The sequence below is a fragment of the Numenius arquata genome, chromosome 7 (assembly GCF_964106895.1).
Source record: "Numenius arquata chromosome 7, bNumArq3.hap1.1, whole genome shotgun sequence".
Lineage (NCBI taxonomy): Eukaryota > Metazoa > Chordata > Aves > Charadriiformes > Scolopacidae > Numenius > Numenius arquata.
In genome coordinates this window covers 5270430-5284331 of record NC_133582.1, presented here as the reverse complement: position 1 = coordinate 5284331, position 13902 = coordinate 5270430, and the positions used below count along the sequence as shown (strand labels likewise).

The window sequence follows — 13902 nt, the reverse complement described above, 5'->3', positions numbered from 1 at the left end:
TGCAGCGAGGGGCCGGCAGGGCGGACTGCGCGTCCCGACAGGCCGCCTGCCTCGGCGGGGCCGGTTCGCCGCCGGAAGCGTTGTCCCGCGGCGCGGGGCACGCTGGGATGGGCGGCGGGTACCATTTTGCCCTGGTGCGGGCGGCGGCCGGCGGGGCCCTGCCGAGCCTGCGCCATTTTGGTGTATAAGCGGCCCGGCCGGCGGCGGGGCGGCCGTGAAGGGTATCTTCGGGGTCTGATAAAGGAATGGTGCCCGGCAGCTGGGGTAGGGAACAGCCCATTGCCAGGGCGAGGCGGCCTGTCGCTTCTCACTCCCATTGTCGTTTGAATTGGGACCTCAAATGCTGACTGATGCCGAGGAATGAAGTCGGCCTAAACGCCGCGATGAGGATAAGAGGTGTTTTAGTGAGAGGTCTAGGGCTCCTTGAATAAGGCGGAGTTGCCTTGTTCGTTTGGTACTGGGTTGGTTCGCAGGTTTGTGTCGCTTGTATGTGTTTCATAGGGCTCAGCCATTAGCAGCGGGGAATTGCCCTACAACAGAACACTTCTGAAAATACAGTTGCTGTAAAATCCACATATCGTGCCTGCGATAAACCACCACAATCTGTGCCTGCGTTTTTAATGTGAATAATGAGATTAACGTTTTAACTGTTGACGTTCTTCCTCTTTTTTTTTTATTTTTTTGCTAGGCAATGAGACAGCACATTAAGGGGAGATGTATTTTTTAAAAAAAAAAATATAAATACATCACCCCCAAACATCATGTTATCTTAAGAAGTCTTTAAGATGCCTTTTTAAGATGATTCCCCCGCCCCCCTTACGATGCTAAAGTCATTGAGCTCTAGTACTTTTGGAAGAACAGGCAATAAAATAACAAAATAGAGCTAGGATTCCAGGCTCTTATCTGCAAGCAAAGATAAGGAGATGGTTGTGTTTACGTAGGAAGCTGTCGGGTGCATTCATTCTGTGTTGAATTAGCTTGTCTAACGATAGCTGGAGTCACGCGTTAGATAACTGAACAGTAACATTTTTCAATCTTTACAATCCATTAGTAACTCTTGGTTATTGGGTGTAATAAGCGAGCTTAACTCGAAATTTTCCATAGCTTAAATTGGTTTTGTGATCTGAAACAAAACATATTTAATAAGTTCTCTTTAATGGATTGCTACATTTATGTGATCTGCGTAGTGCAGAGCGAGAAACATTATTATTGGAATGTGCATTTTATATATGACAAAACAAATACCTTGTAGTGTGTTTGGTAGATTTAAATACTTGCTACATGATTAAAATGGAATTCTCTAAATCAATTGAAATCAATGCTTTGACTTAAAGGACTGAAACCTTGAGATGATGAATTTTCATTAAAAATCATTTGGACTGAAGTTTAATAGTGGGTGCACGCAGTTATTTCTGCAATGCTTTCAATATGATATTTCAAGTGGATTTAACTCATAACTCCTTTGTTACTTAAAACTGGCTGCGTTTCTTGCTGCTTTCTGAAAGGCCTCCTGCAAACTTAAGACTTAAATACTTAACATTATTGCTTCTGAGACTTGAGAAATTGTTGATTATTACTGTCTTGTAATGTGTCTTGTATGTCTCTTAGTGGCCTTGTAATAAGAATTGGCTGATTTCAAGTGTTAAATTTGTTTACTCTTTGTTTTAAGGTGTGATGGAGAGGAAGTTTTCAGTAGTGTCCAATACATTGTACAGAAGCATTAAGGTAATGGCTCTGGATTTCTTAATTTTATTGCTCTAGAAATAACACTACATTTCTATTGTTTTTCAAGATAATAAATGCTTCCATTTCTCATGTAGATTCTATATTTTTGTCTGTGAAAAGTATGGAATGTGTTAAGTGCAAGAGGGTTGTCATCTTTGTATGGCTACTGAGTGGGACAACAAGGAAAACCAGTTACAGTATATTGCCTTTTCATAGTTGCCATCAAACTCATGAGTAATTATTTTATGCTCTTCACTGAGTTAAGGTCAGCCCTTAGGTCAGTTGTTCTCAGTTTCATTTCTTTTGCTGCGGTATTTAAATAAGCATGAAGACCTACATGATAAACCACTTGGTTAATTTGTGCTAAATTATACTGATTTTGGAGATGGTGTGGGTTAGCTGTCTGGTCTTGGGTGTGTTGGAGTTAATGTGAATCTACATACTTTACCATATTTGAACGTAGTTGAGGAATGATCCTGCAAACTATGGACAGACAGTAGCATTGCCTTGTGAATTCTTGTGAATAAATGCATGGTCACTCGTATAAATGTTTTTGAAACAGAAGCTTGAATGTCTTTGTTTTCAGACATTGTAATGGTTGCAAAAGGGGCCAAAACCAATTCAGGGTAATTTTTTTTTCTAGTGCATACAAAAATTTCAATTTGTCAGGAATGGAAGAATGTTCTAGACCAGTCTTGGATTGTTGTATGAAAAAGTGAATTTTTAGTGCTTAGTGATTATGTTTCTGACATAGTAACATGAAAGATGATGCTAGACCACAGCAACAGACATTTTCTACTTTAAAAGACAATTTTTCTTTAATTTCAATTTTAGCCCTTCATGGAAGCACCATCAGAAGTAGAAGAATACTTGGTACACACAAGCGGATTTTCCTGAAAGCTATGTATGTTTTGAATGATCAGTGGGGATAAATTAATGTGATAAATGGATTAACGAAATACACATATGATCAAATTAGTAGGTGTATCATTAGCTTTGAAATTGAGGTATCATTGTATTTCAGGCAAGTTTGATGTGGTCTAGAACTGTGTAGACTGAGGAGCTGGCAAATAGTTTATTTGGATCACTGTTGGAGGAGCTGGTAAAATACACTTAATGTGAAGTGTTCATACTAAATCGGACAAAGATTACCTCGAGATGGCTTTTAATTGTGAATTTGCACTTGATTGGAAAATAAGTATAAGAGGTTAGGCGAAGAAAACAAGGGGGATGTCTGAGTGCCATTAATATAAACGGGCAAACATGGTTCAAATTTTAATAAAAAATGTGCATTCATTTTTTTAAAGAGTATAGTTAATATTCTTATCTTTTGGAGATGCTAAGATATAACTTCAGGACCTGTATTCAATTTAATTTGACTCCAATGCATACAACCAGTGGTTGGGAGGAAGGGGGATCCACAAGAATAAAATCTGGGTTTTCCTAATGGATTGTGCTATATTATGCATGAACGTGTTGTAATTGAATTTTTTTTTACTCAAATTTCTAGAATGGCATAAACAGTTCCTAATAATGGGAATGTCTGGTGTCCTGATGAAAGATTCCCTGGCAACTGTAGTGCAACAGATAGAGGTAATATTTATTGATTAAGCATTGAAATTTTTTTTTAATTGTAATGCATTCCCTTTTCAGTACATCTGCATATGAAGGACATAAAGCTTATTTTGTGGAATATGTGAATGTATGAATTGTGTTACGGTTCCTGTCACTGATAATTTAAGTGGTGAATGATGATGAAACTGCCAAACCTGATACGTTGATGAGAAACTTCATACGGATCTGGCTACTGAGATGAAACCACTTCAATAATTCTTTCAAAAGTCACTTCATCTTTCAGTCATTGTCCCAGTTGGTGTTACTTTCATGGCTGTCCCCGTCTGCCAGCTAGATGCCACTGTGCTCCAGGTTGTGAATAAGGATGCTGGTGCATTATTTAAAGTCGCCTCAGGTCCATGTTGATATGGATGTGTGCTGCTGCAACAGCTACTCTCTTTAAAGAGCAGAGAGAGGGAAGGAAGAGTTAGACCTCTGTAACTTGAGGTATCCTGTCTTGTAGTGGGTGAAGTCCCCTGGTAAGGAAGTGTTGCTGGTGTTTGAAAGCTAGTGAAGGTATTTGTGCTTTGACCCTCTTAGGACTGTTAACTTAGGGCTCACTCCGATGTTAGCATTTAGGAAAAGTAATGTTAATGATTGAAGGTGGAATTTGGTGCAATGAATTCCAATTATATTCAGTCTGTTTCAGCTCCAGAGCTAAACTAATTCAGAAGGATTAGTATAATGTTATACTTGCAGCAGGCAAAAAGCATGCTTGTGAATGCTCACTGTGCATCAAGAGTATTATTTCACTCCTTTGTTAAAGAAAGGTACCTTTAAACACCTTACTAACTACCAGCAATTTCTTTGGAAGAACAGGCTTTGTCCCAGTATCAAATGTGCAAGTGAAACTTGTGCAGCAGTACTGCCTATTTTCCTGTTGCTTGCAGGAGAGTCGTAGAATAAAAAATGTGGTCTGGGTGCAGTTTCTTCTTTACTGCTCGCTCGGTGGATTTTAGCTTCTGGAGGATTTAATGTTTTGACAGAAGCTGAAAACCAGGTATTAGCTAACTTTCAGAAAAGAACTTTTGGATTCTGATAGGATGGGGGAATTGCAGTTGTTCGGTTAGTTCATAGCCAAGTTGAGCAATAGCTGGGTAAGTGAAGCGAAATAAATCTTTCTTTTCTTTTGCATAACTACACTTCTAAGGTAAGTTTCTCAGAACTTGCAGAGTACTGATATTAATCCAACACATGTTTAATAATGCAGTTGGGTCTGTATGAGAGACTAAATAGATGGCAAGTTGTATTTTGAGTGGTGAAAGAAAATTTTTCTGAACTAATAAATATCTCTTTTCGGACAGGAAAATGGTGAAAAATACAGAAACGGACACTTTTTGCTTATTCAGGTATGTAATTGAAAAGCTTCTAAATTTTCTCATTTTAAGTCTGAAGTGCTTAGAGTTTGGGAAGATTTTGTATTATGACAGTTGTTGGTACGTTTAATACAGTAATTATCAATTGATATAAGTTGGTACTGTAATTCTGTATAGTCAGAATTTAAGAAAACTTGTTCCCCGAGGCACAATGTGTGCTGATAGCGGTGCCTAACGTTGGATAACTTTCTAACCTACATGCAAAGTTTTACATAAGGGTACATTATTATTGAAATATGTCAAAGGACTAGAGAATGTTTAATTTTTGTATTGCAATCAGACACCCTGTAGGAAAACAGTACATTTCATATGAAATTTATGTTTTCTGTATTGCTTTTGTCTCATCTGTGATGATCCTATCCCGAACCTGAATTCCTTGCTGAAAATCAAATACGGATCCGGAATCTGAGACGAGACAAAAAGATTTGATTTAAACTTTCTGAAAAGTACTTTAATGTCTGTGGGGTTTTAGATGTTTTGATTTTATTTTTTTTTTTTACAGAAATGGTAACACCTTAATGTATACAAAGTATTGTGTGCCTGCTTGAAGAATTAAAATTTCTCCCTCAAATGAACTGGTTTACTTAGACCTTGTTCTCTTTTTCCAGTGATGAGTTGGAGCACTTTGTCAGTGCTGCCTGACAAATGTGGACGATCTGTAACTGGAAGGACATGTAACACCTGAACAGTTCTTGTGGCTTGGAGTGGGATGCCAAGTTTTTAAAAGCCTGCTGAAATAGCTGCTGCAATTTTGTTTAGCGGATACTGTTTTCAGAAACTGCCTGTGAACCAAAAATCTGTCTCCACATATTTGAAATAGCGCTTTTTCCAAAACCATTGAGCTGCCCTCTGTAGGAAGGATTGCAGCAATATTAGGGAAATGAATGTTGAGCTGCAATATGTGGGAAAAACACTGAGTATTTTCCCTTCTAAAATATCATAAAGGGTGTACAGACTTGCTGATACTGAAGATCTGTCATAACTTAAAACAGTGGAACTCACAGGAAGGCCTTGTAAAGACAGAGAGGAAGCAAATTGGGCAAATTCAAACCAGTGAGTCTGCTTTTTGGGGGTGGTGTCATCCAGGAGATGGGAGGAAGCAGATGAGGTGATGGTGGGATGGAAGCATAAACAAAAGGCAAGGTCTAAAGCTTGCGTTGCAGTCTGTATCTAGTGAGGGAGAGCAGAATTGGGGTTTTGTGGACTGCCACTTCAGCATGGAAAGACCATAACACTGGAGCTGCCCTTTGAGGAATATGCTGCCAATGTCACCTGCTTGCTGGGTGGGGAAAAGAGGTCAGTAGTGGGAGAAGGAAGGGTGTACACGTTGGAACTTGCGCTTTGAGCAGTCACTTCAAAACTGACTGTGCTGTATTGTGGTAACGGCATATTTGCTGTGTTCAGCGAATTGGCACTCTGCCACAGAGGAGCTGAGGGGTCATAAATTGGTGACCAAGTAAACTGGATTTTAAAGACAAATTGTTATGCATATAAGATGCAATCTGCCTTAAAGCGTGACTCTCCAACTGAGTCGTCAGGAATGCTTTATAAAGGAAGAAGTCCGAGAACAGCACGGTATCTAAAAATTTGAGAGCTACTCAAATTTCATAATTTGAATAATTTCACAATGCACCAAAATACTGGAAAACTACTCCATAGTCTGCAGCAAAAAGTGACAGCATTGGATAAAATAATTATGACTGCTAAAATGTACAGTAAGGGTCTGATGGAATCCAGGAGTGCATTGGCTCACTGAGTCTTGTCCTGGGATTGGGTTGTTGGTAGTAGCCAGCTACTTTGGCTAAGGGCTGCTCCTTTTGAGCAAGCAACTGTGTAAATCGTGTTGAGTGTTCGGAATCTGCAGGAATTTACTACAGAGCAGCTTTCCCTTCATTGCTTTCAACAGGATTTCTTATTTCTGTTAACAAATGTTGCTGACGAGGGTAGGTATTTTCCATGTGCCATGTTTTGTACGTGCTCTTTCTTGAATAAAGATGAGGCTGTGAAAAACCTGGCTGTTGCACATCAGTATCAACACAGTACTGTTGCCCAGTATCAACACAGGTCTGTAGTCGCACCACGATGTTCCTTGACAGCTTGTGCTTTGCGAGAGCTACAAAAAGGCACTGTGGCCTTGCTGCACCGAGTGGTACAGCTCGTACCGGCACATCGTATTCCACGTTGTGCTCGAGCGACTCCTGGACGACATAACTCTGTTAGTGATTATGCACTTCAGAAGTGGGAAGGGACCAGGCTCCATCCTGTGCCTGCTGCAGTAAGGCAAAAAGTTGCCAACCTGATCTAGGTCAGCCTCTTCTGGAGGAAAAAAAGATGTTGAAGACCAGAGAAATGGGTAAATGCAGCTGCAATATTTGGTAAGTACTTTGTTAGATACTCTAAAAGGATCTGTACATGACTTGCATTGCAGTCAGGTTATGCTTTAGAGTGTAAAGGTACCATCTTTTTGGGCTGATGTTAGTATGAAATACAGGAGCTCTTGAGATACCGCTATGTTTATATTGAGTAAAACTGGTGAGAATTGGTTGCTCTTGTGATTTCTGGGATCAAATAAAAGACTGAGATTGTGGGTGGCACTTTAGGTACCCGAAGTACTTCACATCAGTCTTGTTCTGTATGTTCTAAAGCACTCCCTGGGAGTGGGTTCTGATCTGGGAGTGACAATACTGGATAAAGGGTGCCAGACAATGACATTATCTGGTGTATCAGGTGGTGGAGGCCTGTCTCCAGGAGCAGTGTTCAGTCATAGAGGAGATTAACCCCTCACTTGGCATAGAAAAAGGTAGATGTGGCCACTAATAAGGCATATTGGCTACTAGCTGCAAACCTTTCTGCGTGAATGTTCCTGTGTAATAGGGCTGCAAAAGATGGGTAATGAAAAATGTGTATTGGTAGTAGTTAAAATGGAAAGAAGAATACTTGTAATGGCTTTTTGTGCTTGGTGGGAGGGGAATAATGTGTTCTCAAACCAGTTGTGGATTTAGTTCTGGTGTGTTTCTTGAGTCTGGCACGATGTGTTACACAAGCGATTGAGATAAAGTGATGTAGTTGTGAAGAGTCATTGTGTGGCATGTTTGGAACACGGGGCGTGGGATTTCTGTGCAGAAGTACTTCATTAAACTTCAGTTTTACATAATAGCTTGCTAGATTTAAAGCTTTGACTTAAGATTGTGCAGTGAACAGCATGAAAGCACTTTGCTTTTAGGTGTTCTAAATAGTCTGGTGAAATCTTGCACTAATCATCATTAGTGTTCAACTTAGAAGTGTCACGTGGCGGTTGGCCTGTGGTCCAAGAAATTGATGATTAGACAAACTTTGTTCTGGAATATTGCCGTGTAAAGGTCCTAGTAACTGGGCAAAAACAGAGCCTTCTTTTAGAGTTAAAAGTGTGATGGGCTTACAAGCAAGAGGAGTGAGTACCTTGCCAGCCACAAGGAAGATACCAGAGCAGTTCTGCGTAAATGCTTTGTTACTGCTAATGAGGTCCTGGTTAAGGTGGGAGGAGGTTTTGTCTGTTGCTGAAGAACTTGTCTTGCCGGTAGAGGCTGTAGACTTACAAGCAGAGTTGCAAGTGAGTGAAACTAAGCCAGCAGTGGTTATCTCACTGCTGCGTGAGTGCATTTGCTGGTGTGAAGCCTGCTTGAAGGAAACAGGTCCCAGGGAACAGAAAATTGAGTGTAAGTTGTGCTGTCAGGGTATCAGCCCACAGAGAAGTGCACTACCTGGGCTGCGGTGACATCCCATGCCAGCTTCAGTGGCAATTACAACTTAATTGTGTAAATTTGCCATGTAAAGCTTGGGTATGAGATTCACCGATCAAAAAATGGGCGTTAAATTACAGTTGTGAGAGGGGCTCCTTAAGACAGTCAGTCATGGACCCAGCAGAGCAAGCAAAGCGTTAGACTTTGCCCAAGGAAATGTATTCTCTGTACTGGGGAGTATTTAACCCAGACTTGGGGTCAGTAGTTTTTTCTGCACACCCCCTCCCACGGTTCAGAGGACAAAATGTGATTTATAATCTGGAGCGTGAGTGAATTTAACAGATAAATGGTAGTTTGAGGTGAGTGGGGTAGAGATGGAGGCCTTCATATGCTATGGAAATGTATGTGCCCAATGATTTACATACTCTGTACTTTCTGTTATTAGAACCGGTATTACACGCATTTTTGCTTGTCTTGCCCTTGTCTGTTTCCCTCGGAGGATATAAACTGGAAAAGCAGAATTAAAATGATGAGTTCCACTTTTCTTTTAAACATCATGTGGCTTTTTAGTTGATAGTCCAGTTGAGCTATCGGGGCGATGGAGACAGCACTTCTCTGCCATTGTCTCAAACTTCCTGCAGGCTGGGGAGGACAAAGTGGTGTTTGATGCTGGGAAGAATGGCTGCATTGAGGGGGACAAAGTCTGCCTTGCTCAGTATTCTGTCTGAGGAGGAGCAGTATAAGGAACAGGAGAAGTATAGAGAGCCTTTCCAGCACTTTGCTTGGGAATTTCCCGAGGAGATTTTCACTTGTATTTGAACACTGCTTGGCGATTGTGACCTATCTCCGTTTAAAAAGATGAGAAACATGAATGTTACGTGGGCTGTAAAATATATGAAGGAGTAGCGTGGGGAGGGGGGGCTTAGGAGGGAGCTGAAGTAAAAGCTTTTTTTCTCTTTGAAGCCAATATCTCTTTCAACTCTCACATTAATGAAAACAGTGGTAAGTGGAGTCCAGTTAAGGTCCTGGTGCTAGGACAAATTTACCGTTTAATTGAGGTATGTTGGAGGTGAAAATTTGAAGTATTGATGCGTCTTCTTGCCTTCAGTACCCCTGAGCTACACTTCAGGCTTCTCACCACTGGTTTTCTCCCTGTGACTGGAGTTCTGAAGGAACTTCCTTAAACTGAAGGAACATTGTCCCAGCAATGACAGTGCTAACTTTATGGTTGCAGGTGAGGAGCGATTAAAATCTGTCCTAAAATAAAGCTCATAAAGTTCAGTCATTGTTTTATATATGTGGAAGGAAGCTAGCCAGAGATGATGGACTGAAATAAAACAAATGCTTAGACCTTATTTTGAAACTGGAAAGTTGATTAAAAAGCAAAAGTTGTATTTTTAAATCATCTTAAGATCACTGAAGAGAAGGAATATACAGCTACCATTAAATCGCTGTACTTCGTTACCTTGACAAAATAGGAAATAATTTGCCTTAGCCTTAGTGGTTTGTTTTTTCAGTCAGAATGAGGGGGGTTGCAGATACTAGAGTCCTGAAAAAACCACTTGAGGCTTAAACTCTTTAGGTGTGTTAGCTGCGTCTAGCAGTTAGGTCATTTTCTGCAGCAGAATACAAAGCAAATTGCTTTACTCTCTCACTTCAATTTCTTGCACTCCATCAGAAAAGTGCAATATTGAAACACAGTGAGTAGCAGTTCTTAGTGTCATTTGGCCTTCACAAGTTAAACAGTTCTCAGAGTACGCTTATGCAATCCCCAGTGTATCTTAGAATAAACATTTTCTGAAAGTAGTTGGATTATGTAGTTTCTGGTTCTGAAAATGTTACTAAGTTACATATTTGCTATTGCAAACAAAAAAGAAAAGGTTTGGTTTGTGGGGATTAATGCTCCCCCCTCTTCCTGTTTTACAGACTATAAACCACGTAATATAAGTTCAACAGCAGGAACAGGAGTTTCCTTCAGAACATCTTAAAATAATATTTTATAATAAAAGGTATCACAGTGCTGAGAATGTTCCCCCAAAAAAACTTCATGGGGTAGGAACAGTGTCAGGGTTTTTGAAAACATGTTTTTGAAGAGGTGCTCTTACAATTGCCGGAATTGGCTTGTCTTCATTTATGTGTTGTATCTTCTGCTTTTCCCTCAAGGCTAGTTTGGGTTTTTAAGTTGTGATGCTTTTTCCACTGAAGTTTGACCAGGAAAATTTAAAAGTATTACTGATTTTCAACTAGGAAAATGCTTTTAAGTTGACAAAAGGAGTATGCAGATTTGGTCATTCCTGAAGTTATAATTTCTATAGGTAGAGCAGATCATCTGTGGAAGCTTGGGCTGTCTCCCAGCATGAGCTTTCCTACTCTGGGCCGAGGTTGGGACCTTGGTGTCCAAAAACTGTTGTGGAATCCTCAGCTCTGTTCCGATCTCCTGAAGACCCTCTTCCTCCTCTTCTGTACTAGTCCTGTATTGCTTGCTTCCTCCAGAAAAGTTACACATTAAACATCCAAAGAACCAAGGCAAAAATACAAAATTACAAAAGACTATGATGTATCCATTCAGTATTAATCCTAGAAGGGCTCTAAGAGCAATAGTATCTGAAACTTCAGTGAAGGGAAGGAAAAAAGGTCTCTGGGGAATTTTTCTCTCTCTGGGACTCAAGGATATAATAATCAAATTCAAACATCTGTTGAGTTATAAAAACAAGACCGGTTCCTGTAATTGATGTGATTTGACAGCTGTGATTTGCTCTACAGAAATCGGGGACAGCCTGCAGATAAGAGTCACTGATTAACTAAATTGCAAATCTATCAGGAAAGATACCCGGGCTTCAGGCTGTTTCAGATGTGAAAGGGAAATATTGCCTTTCCCACCTCTGTGTTGATACTGGGCTCTCTGTACTGAAAAATTCCAGGCAACAAAGGAGGAGTTAGGAAAAGGTGGAAGGTGAGTAGTATTTTGTGTAAAGCTCTTTCCTACTCACAATTAATATACAGGGCTAAAATTCAACTACTTCTTTGTATCGCATTCTCAGAAGAACCGTAACCATTTTTCTTCAGAAAGATCTCAATTCTACAGAAATCAGCTCTGTTGAACTTTCTCTTTAATTCTTGGCTATTTTGAGGGCTGACTAGGAAACAGGCACCTCGGATTAATGAAAAAGGCAGAAGTGAACTCCTGTGAAGATGGTAGCCTCTTCTATAGCAGCAGCAAGAAGTGTCAGCTGAATTGGCATCTGGCACTGGAAGGAAACAGTCTGAGCTTCTGCTGGAGCTTTTAACAGAGGTGTGATGAAGAGGTTTCACAATATTCCTGGGCTGTTTTTGTTTCATACATAAGTCTAATCCTACCTCTCAGAAACTCGGAGACTAAGTTAAATACAGAAAGGTAGCCATGAGATATTAGCTTTCAGTGGTTGGCTGAGACAGTCTCCCCTTTTACTGGGATTTAACTTCAACGTGAACTTGAAGTACTCTTTGCTGGGGAGCGTTGACTGATTGCTTGCTAAGAAATCTGACTGGCAGTGGAGGAGTCAAAAAGGGCCCGAGAGGAAATGCTAATGTATTATCAGCACTATCAACTGTCAGCCTGAGGGTGGAAGAACCCATCTGTGTTACCTCAGCTGAGATACAGAAAGCAGGTGAACTGCTAAGCTGGGAATGTCTCATGTTTGGTTTTGAAAGGTATTTGCATCAAATGTGCATAGCTTACAAAAAATTTTTCACCTTGGTACCTGTCATTTCTGGTTCTAAATATTATTTTTTCCATTGTGTGCTTAGGACTGGAAGAGTTCATGCTGCTTTCAGACTGAAGAAAGATTGTTCTGCATGTTCCTTACAGCCTCCTTTGGCCACAGCAGCTCTGTATCAATACTGCTGATCTGAAATTGGTTAATAGTTTTCAGAGTCATAGAACGGTTTGGGTTGGAAGGGACCTTTAAGGGTCATCTAGTCCAACCCCCCTGCAATGAGCAGGGACATCTTCAACTAGATCAGATTGCTCAGAGCTCCATCCAGCCTGACCTTCAATGTTCCCAGGGATGGGGCATCTACCACCTCTTGGGGCAACCTGTTCCAGTGTTTCACCACCCTTGTAAAAAATTTCTTCCTTATCTCTAGTCTGAATCTTCCCTCTTTTAGTTTAAAGCCATTATCCCTTGTCCTATCGCAACAGGCCCTGCTAAAAAGTCTGTCCCATCTTTCCTGTAGCCCCCCTCAAGTACTGAAAGGCCACCATCAGGACTCCCTGGAGCCTTCTCTTCTCCAGGCTGAACAACCTGTCTGCAGCTCTCTCAGCCTGTCCTCATAGGAGGGGTGCTTCAGCCCTCTGAGCATCTTTGTGGCCCTCTCCTGGACTCGCTCCAACAAGTCCATGTCTTACTTATGTTGGGGCCTCTAGAGCTGGATGCAGAACTCCAGGTGGGGTCTCACCAGAGCAAAGTAGAGGCGCAGAATCGCCTCCCTCAAAAAATTTTTCATTCATCAAATTTACTAACCAATCTTTTAATGGAAGTTTAAAGGGGTTAAAACTAAATGTTGGCACTAAATTGCAAACACTTACCTTTTAGTACACACGAGAAGACCCGAGTAAGAATTTTTCTGTTTTTTCTTGAGTGAGACATAAGCTATGGCTGTGGATGTCGCAGTATAATCTAAAAGCACCTGAACTTGGAAGGGTATGAAATAATTTAGAAACTCCTGCAGTTAACTGTCATCAGTGATTTTATCTTTTTTTTTTATGGATGTGCTCAGATATCTGCATTGAACCTGCTGGAACTGAGAACTGATGTATTGGCAGTAAAAATGTATATTTTCACACAGTTCCATTGACTCCTCTTCCTGCTCTACATGTCTCCAAACGCTGCTGTCAGTTGGTGCATAACTCTAGCTGGAGAACTCAAGAGCTACTAGAAGTGTTTTGGTTAATTTGAAAGTGGCATCAATAAACAAGTTCATGGGTTTATCACATATGTATTTAACCATCATAAACTGATAAAAAGTGATTAAAAATGGACCCTGATAGACTTAAGTTTTCAAAATGAAACTTCCCTGTAATTGTTCTTACTTGCTGCTACTTTTAAGATGTAAACTTTTAAAAAGAAAAGCCAACCCTATATATTTTTAAAGGATCGATGAGACACTTCTATTTTCTGAAGGCATAATGTTCTTCTAACGTCCCCACAGAATAGCAATTTATTTTTTCTAGTGCCCAGTTGCTAGGTAAAATTAAAACTTTGCCTCCCTAAAGAACTAAATTACTGCTTCTAGCAGCATAATGCAGCAATATTAGTCGTACCATATTAAATTACAGGATTTGTTCGGGTTTGAGAATAGGTTATGTTGCCCACACTGCCCTGTGTGTAAAAAAAAAAAAAAAAATAATGAAGAGATACCTGGGAAGGGTAAACTTAGACACATGTGCTGAAGCTCTGTGTTAGCTTAAGATCTAATTCTAGTATTTC

The 13902-nt window shown here is 40.4% G+C and overlaps 1 long non-coding RNA gene and 2 other non-coding genes across 3 annotated transcripts; all 3 read left to right on the top strand.

The window, feature by feature from the left end:
* Positions 1–1669: 1669 nt before the first annotated feature.
* On the top strand, positions 1670–6720 carry LOC141466857 (uncharacterized). Its single transcript, XR_012463316.1, has 5 exons — positions 1670–1725; positions 2560–2629; positions 3236–3318; positions 4644–4688; positions 5324–6720. It is a non-coding gene; the product is annotated as an uncharacterized lncRNA (long non-coding RNA).
* LOC141466957 (small nucleolar RNA SNORD50) lies at positions 3469–3539 on the top strand. Its single transcript, XR_012463320.1, has one exon. It is a non-coding gene; the product is annotated as a small nucleolar RNA SNORD50 (small nucleolar RNA).
* Positions 5058–5127, top strand: LOC141466956 (small nucleolar RNA SNORD50). Its single transcript, XR_012463319.1, has one exon. It is a non-coding gene; the product is annotated as a small nucleolar RNA SNORD50 (small nucleolar RNA).
* Positions 6721–13902: the final 7182 nt, after the last annotated feature.